The sequence below is a fragment of the Lissotriton vulgaris genome, chromosome 1_1, assembly GCF_964263255.1.
Source record: "Lissotriton vulgaris chromosome 1_1, aLisVul1.2, whole genome shotgun sequence".
NCBI classification, from domain to species: Eukaryota; Metazoa; Chordata; class Amphibia; order Caudata; family Salamandridae; genus Lissotriton; species Lissotriton vulgaris.
In genome coordinates, this window is record NC_141685.1 from 1003130937 (window position 1) to 1003138801 (window position 7865).

The 7865-nt window shown below is 39.6% G+C and overlaps 1 pseudogene; it reads right to left on the reverse strand.

The window, feature by feature from the left end:
- Nucleotides 1-299: 299 nt before the first annotated feature.
- On the reverse strand, nucleotides 300-847 carry LOC147748388 (histone H2A.Z pseudogene; annotated as a pseudogene).
- Between the last annotated feature and the right edge of the window lie 7018 nt (nucleotides 848-7865).

Genomic DNA, 7865 nt, shown 5'->3' on the forward strand with positions numbered 1-7865 from the left:
AATTGATTAGAATGACTAGTTCTCAAGCTGCTTGAGATCTTCAAGGGAGGTTTTAAGGCATGTGTTATCAGGCTCAGAAAACTTTTCCTTTTACATGGGCCCCTCCATCTCGTTCTTTTGGGAGGCACTCCCACTAATAAAGGATAGAGTGACAATGTACAACCATTTTTTTGCAGTTGCAAACTGAAAATTGCGCCATTTGGCCTGCTAAAAAGGGTTGTAGTGTGTACAAACCCTGCTTTGTGAGTCGGTAACCTATCACCAACTCGCAAAGTACAGTTTGCGAGTTGCTATTGTTTAAATGTTTAGACAGACCCTTCTTCCCAATCAAAGATCCTTGACGTGTAGATATATCACTGAACGTAACTGCATTTAAGTGTGTTGCTGCTCTTTCTTTCCAATGAGAGACTTGTGGATGTGTGGAATTACACCACCACCAGCGATAGTGGCTTTAATGAGGGAGTCTAATTCTTCGTCACCTCTGATAGCAAGCTGCAAATGGCGTGGGGTGATTCTTTTTACTTTCAAGTCTTTTGGTGCATTACCAGAAAGCTCAAGTACCTCGGTGGCTAGGTACTCAAGGATGGCGGCGCTGTACATGGCGTCGGTAGCCCCCACGCGTTTGTGGCTGGTGGTCCTGGACTTAAGATGTCTGTGGATACGGCCCACTGGGAACTGAAGACCGGCCCTCTGTGAGCGCGAAACGGCCTTTGTCTTGGTCTTCCCAGAGTCTTTTCCTGTTTTACCGCCAGCCATTTCAAAACACTCTTAAAGGCTTCCAACGGCCGAGACAACAGCGGACTAGGCTCCCAGGCAGAATGCGGTGTCAGACCGAATAAACGCGAGCCCCGACTATCTCTAATGCGCTGTATCGATCACCTATTTAAACTGCACTGCCTCGCGCCCTCTGCCGTTCATAGCGCGGAATGTTGGTTCATCCTGGCCACCGGGATTGTTTTAAAGCCAGCCAGCGAGTTGCTATTAGGAAGGGGCCTGCCAAGGGCGTCCCTTCCTAACAGCGATTTACAGGGGAATGTATGATTATTTTGCGACAGCGTATGCGGTCGCCAAATAATTGTAGTTTACCACCTATTTCAAGTAGTCGGTAAGCCAGTCACAAATGGTAGGGGTTGCCCAGGGAACCAGTTTTTCTTTATGAATGTATACGAAAATATTTTTAAGAGCAGGCAGTGTTCCCACACACCACTGACTGCCGATAAAAAATGAAAAGTAAACTTTTATTTTTTTTCTGTTAAACATATTCCGCTTTCCTTTAAAAAAAGTTGCTTTATCTTAAAAGCAAACACAGACATGGTGTCCCCAGCACGCCACCTTCCCTCTGATTTTTGCCCATTCCCAATGGGTCGCAAATTGCAACCTGCTTCACAATTATTGGTTACGCAGGTCATTTGCGGCCCCATTGGGATTCAGTAAATGTGTCTGAGACATATTAGTATATTCCGTTTTGCGATTCGTACAAAAAAAAAATTTGCGACCCACAAAACAGAATGGTTGTACATCTGGCCCAGAATTCTTTGGCTGAGATCAGATCACCTAAAGCGAGATTCACTGTATTTAGCGCAGGCCAGACATGTCTAATTGTTTGTCCAGGCCAATCATAGACTAAGTTTCAAGTCAGTTGTTCGGTTCTACTTATGGAGTGGAACAGAGTGCTTTTGACTCCATATCACACAAAACAAGCCACTGGTTCGGGTTAGGAGGTTAGTATGTCATGCGGAGGGAATTCCCTTTTTAGGACGGTACAACTCACAAACCAGAGGTGTCATGCTTCATCATGGGGGTGCCTCCTCACATGAAAGACCTAGTCTTCGTGTGGGCTACAGCCCCCTCTCTACGAGGGAGGAGCTCAGGAATGTTTTATTTGAACAGGCAGGGTTCCAGAAACCGGTCCTCTGTAGCTTGTTTCTGGTCCAGGGAAGGCATGGCTTGGCAGTTCGGGCTGGACTGTTCCCATGAGGCGCAGGGTCAGACTGATTTGCATATGGCCATGTCTGAACTGGGGTGGCAGAGTGGGCTAAAGAACGGTGATGGATTAAACCCAGATCAGTTGACTGGGGGTCAGTGCTTGTATTGTCAACGCTCCGTCCATCATTTCCTTTGGTTTTTCTAGGGTATAATAAACCCCTATGTGAGCCGTTTGACTCCACCCTATCATGTTTGACCAGGCCACATCCTATCAGTTAACATCAGGGGAGGTTGAAGTGATTGGAACGAACTTGGGTAACCCCCTTATTGTGGAGGGAATTGATTAATATTGTATTACAAGCACTAATATAAGAAATGGCAATCCCAAAACAAACGCGGGAAAGATCACCTTAATAGATACTTATAAAAGAGGGATAGAGGAAGCACCTGAGCATGATTATAGTGACAAACCCGCTAACCCCATGATAGTTGATCCTGAACCAAGATTGAGTAACTCCCTAAAAATTACGACATGGAATATAGCTGGCATCAAAAACAAGATCAATGATTCCAACTGGCAAAATACACTGGAGGGACTGGGGGTTGTTTTATTACAAGAAACTCAGTGCCCTGAAACTTTCTGCCTAAATGGGTACCAAAGCATTTGCACAAGTGCAATACCATCTAGAAAGGGAAGGGCGAAGGGAGGTCTGGCAACTTTAATTCCAGTTGCCTCCCCCCTGATCGTAGGGAAAACCTTTACTGAATCACAATATTATCAGTTTTTAAACTTAATTTCTAATGAAAAATCATATCTTTGTTATCATAAACTTTTATAATAACGTCTTTGACAATTCAAGGAGCACTGTCATTGATTCACTAGAAAGGAATTTAGATTACTTTGTGAAGGGAATTGTACGGTTTTATGTTTTAATTTGGGCTGGGGATTTTAACTGTGTTACATGTGACATCGAAGCTGGCGAGCCATGCGGGTATTGTGACCATTCTGGTGAAAATATCGCACATTTTAAACATGATAGATATGGGGAATCCATTAACAATGTAATACACAAATATGATTTAATAATTTTAGAACCAATTACCTCAGACGGGGAAGAAAATCCACATACCTTTGTGGGAACAAGATCATCCTCAAATATATATCATGTCATGATATCATCTAATGGCAATGATTTGGCCAAGGAAGTCCTGATAAATATCAGTATGTTTAGTGACCATCATTCCCTAAGTTTGATTTTGGGGGTTAACTTGTTAACAAAACAAAGGGGTAAGAATGCAGACGCTGATATCGACACCCAAGGTAATAATGGTATTTCTATAAAATGGACAGGCGTTAATCCTTCCCTATTTAAGGAAACCCTTAAAGGGAAAACACCAAAAGATCTAGAAATTTGTTTTGATGGTTCATCTACACATACAGCGGTTATTAATGCCATCTCTAACATTGCAAAAGTAATCTCAGGTGATTTAAAATCTTAAATGAAGGAAAAAACATGTAGTCCAATACAAAGATGGTTTAACCTTGAATGCACAAGGTTAAATGGGGAACTGAAATTTGCGCTTAAACAAAAACATAGAGATCCCCCAAAAATAAGTGCTGCCAGGAGAGATTATAAAAAGACACTGGAAATAACAAAAAGGGAGATCCACGATGAGGCTTGCGAAAGCCTAAACCGGGCGTCAGAGCTGAAAGACCCAGCTCTCTTCTGGAAGATAGTTAACCATCCATACTTTAAAGATAATAATGCAGTAAGGATAGATACCGTAGTACCACCAGAAGTCTGGGTGTCACATTTTAAGAGTATTTTTAACCCAGAAGATATAAACATTATAGACTGGAAAAACAAAAAATGTATTAGGGTAAATTCAGTTAAAACATCGTCAGTCACACCAGAGGAAGTAAAACTTGCACTTCAGAAAAGTGCAAGTGGGAAAGCAGCAGGCCCAGATGGTGTGCCGATAGATGTTTTTAAGTATGACCTGAATTTCTGGACACCAATGTTAGTGACAGTTTTTAATGTTGCTTTGTGAGGAGCTTTGCCAATCACATGGGTTGAAAGTATCATTGTACCCATATTTAAAAAAGGGGACAGGGAAAAGGCAAATTGCTACCGCCCAATATCCCTTCTTGATTCCTCTTCTCAGATTATGGGCCGAATTATGCTGGAAAGGCTTGAAGACTGGGCCAGTGAAAATGACATCTTAACAGAGGCACAGTATGGTTTCAGAAGGGGTATTGGGACTGTGGAGAATGTTTACATTTAGACCTGTTAATTGGGAAGTACACGTTAGCTAAAGAAGGTACCCTTCACTTATGTTTTGTAGACTTGACTAGTGCCTTCCATTTAGTCAATCATTAAAAACTATGCCAAACGTTAAGAGGGCTTGGTGCTCCCATAGAAATAATTCTTTTTTATCACAAATGTACACCTATTTAATCTCAAGGGTACAGTACGGAAAATTAGGGGAATGCATGCCTGACTTTGTAGTAAAGCGTGGTATTTGACAGGGATGCGTACTGGCCCCCCTTTTATTTTCCTTGTACATAAATAATGTGGATCCGTTTTTACATGAATTGGCTGTAGATGCCCCAAAAGTTAGAATACGCCCCGCCACCGTGTTATTATATGCCGATGATGCTGTCCTAATGTCCAGAACTGCAAACGGTTTACAATGCCTAATAGAAAATTTTTCCCAATACATGACTAGTATAGACTTACAGCTGAACTTAAAAAAAAACATTTGTAATGTCATGTGGAGGCAAGAGACAAAAGTGTAGACAGCATCATGTGGGTGCGGTTTTTATAAGTAGAGCCCTCACTTTTTTATATTTGGGATTGCTATTTTGTAATAACGGCACATGGAACTCGCATATTGAATTATGTAAAAAGACATTTTTTTAAACGACTGAGGGAGTCTTTAGGTTTGCGTAAAAACTTGGGAATAAACCCCTACGAGAAATTTTAAACCTGTATAGGAGTAAGTGTGTTCCAGCAGTTAATTACGGAGCCGCCATATGGGGGAGAGCAAACACGACAAGCCTTCAAATTAATGAAAAAAGGTTCCTGAAAAGACTATTGGCAGTCCCTAGTGCAACTGCAAACATGATTGTACACGAAGAATTGTTTGTCCCATATTTAAGTGATACCCTCGATATAGCTGCCCTTACACTTTGGCATGGCCTATGGACAAAGGAAGAAACAAAATTCTCTAAGGATCTAATTACAAATTGTCTAGCGTTAGATCATGGTATGAAAATACCCTGGCTGCGTGACATTTCTATACTTTTTACAAAATGTGAAATAAGCACAGACGACCCCATAAGCATACGAGAATATAGTAAAAGCAACCTGAAATTGAGATATATTACTGTCACAGAACATGATAGAGATAGGACGATTACGCAAAAACAGACAGTGGCAGCTTATTGTGAACGTCCATACATGAGGGGTACTCAGCTATATCTGATCTTGGTCCAAAATGTCCAGCACAGATTTTATCTGATCAGGCTAAGGATGAACACTTTACATTACTTAACCGCCTTCCCAAGAACTGAGAAATGGCACAGAACTCTGCCCCCTTGCCCATGTGATGGTAAAACCTCACAGTCCACTCTGCACTTTATTCTTTTTTGCCTTTTTATACGGATATCCAAAAAACTGTATTGACACCACTCTTTTAAAAAGATATGCTTTTTAACTATAAGGATGCTTTTATTCTTATATGCAGCTTGGACACTAAGAAAATTATTAGATCTGTAATCTGCTTCATGCAACAATCAATTAGAAAAAGAAAAGATTATGCACTTTTGGACACTCTGCTGTATGAAAAAGATGATGAGTAATACTATTCCTTAATCACATTTTTTTGCACTGATCACACTTGCATTTTATTGTATGAACTAGTGGCAGATTGTATTTTATGAACTTTTGGAAAATGGATTTGTTATCATATTGTGTTATTTTCCCCATGAAGTCTGAATTTGCGCATATTTTATCATAATTAATATTCCCTCCTGAATAATAGTCAGAATGTATTTTCTTTTGAATACATGTGTGTTAGTATGCTTTTATGGTGTTTGCCTTGTTTTCACTGAATAAAGCTGTTTTGATTTGATTTGACCAGGCCACATATATACATATATATTTTACACATGGCCTCATGTACTCGTGTGATGTAACATTATTAATGTGATGTGAAGCATTAAACAGCTACGTCGAAATGCAGATCCTATATATATATATATGAATTTTTGGGGTTTGAATAATGTTGTTCAACTCATATATAATCATGTATTCATTTGAATAGTGCTCTGCAGCTATATGTTACTGTATACATATCTATAATCATGTATTGAAACATGTATTGAGATGCTTACCAGGTTAACTTGATCCAAGGCCCTAAGCTTTTGGATTTCTTAATGTTTAACCTTCCACATGAATGTTTGCTTTGCATGCCATGTTTTTCTCTCCTCTTCAGGTATACCCTTGTGATCTAATGAAAAGAAAATGGCACATTGTGCAACAGAGATAGTGAGGCTCGAAAAGAGTATCTTTTGGCAAGGATGAGAAGCTTTAACATACAAAGGGGGGCTGCTATTTGGACGTAGTTGGGATATGGGACAATCTAAGGACATTCTGAGGTGTGGACCAAAGAAAAGTAGTTTCAAGAATAGGTGCCATGTTTTAATGTTTGGGTGGAAAATAATGAGACATGTGATGTGGGGTTCTCAAAAGTTCTTTTGGGGAGTTTAATTGGTGCTCACACTTCAGCTAAATTCAGATTATTTTTAGACTTTGAGAGGCACAGACCTCTTTGCAATATCTCTGGTGTGTGGCTTCATTCTATACAATATTCCTTTCCTTTAGAGAACTTCTAAAGAGGTTCTGCCATACTGAAATCTTTCGCCTTTAATGGATCTAATTAGTGTTTCCTCGTCTAGTATTTTTTAGATTAGGTTTAGATTAGGAGATGTAGATTTTCTATTTGTAAAAAAGTATAACAAGATTTTTTAACTTAATATATGGAGAAGAATAAGAGAGACCATTTTAATTTATGTCTTCTCTTAGATGTTTGGTTTGGAATGTTGCCGGTCTTAATAATAAATGTAAAAGAAAATTGGTACAAGAAGAAATTAATATGTACATACCACATATGGTATTCCTCTCAGAAACTCACATTAGTTACAGTGACCACAAATTATTATCACAAATGGGCTATGATCTTGTTGTCTGTTCAACTATAGAGACAACCAATTGAGGAGTTGCTATTCTGAAACAGAAATGGTTAAAACTAAATGTTACCAAAACTACCAGTGATGCTAAAGGCAGGTGGGCAATAGCCCAACTGCAATTTAATCAAAAATACTATGTATTTTGTATTATCTATGGCCCAAATGTTGATATACCCAAATTGTATGAATACTTGACTATTGAATTACTTGATTGGGATGGGGAACTGGTGTTAATGAAGGATTTTAATTGCGCTATGAACTATACTATAGATTCTACAAGTAAATGTTCTAGAAATAGGATGAGGAAAGTGAGATATGCCATAGAGGAACTAGCTAGGATGCATAATTTGAAAGACGTTTGGCGCACTAAATATCCTACAATTCCCGGTTTCACCTACTTTTCCGCCCCACACCAAACTCTCTCTAGGATTGATCTGGTATGGACAACTGATAATATCTTAACTGATTGCGAAATAGAAATCTGTCCCAAAGTCACCTCTGGTCATAATTAAGCATGAGCGAATTTTGCGGATCTCGCGTTCGCGAATTTTGCGGATTTGCGGATTCGCAATCCGCAAAATCCGCGAATTCCCGCGAATTTGCGGATTTTTTTTTTTGTGTGTTCGCCCGTGTTTCTGCCAGTTCGCGAGGGTTTTGTACACTTTCGCAAATTGCGAACTTACCT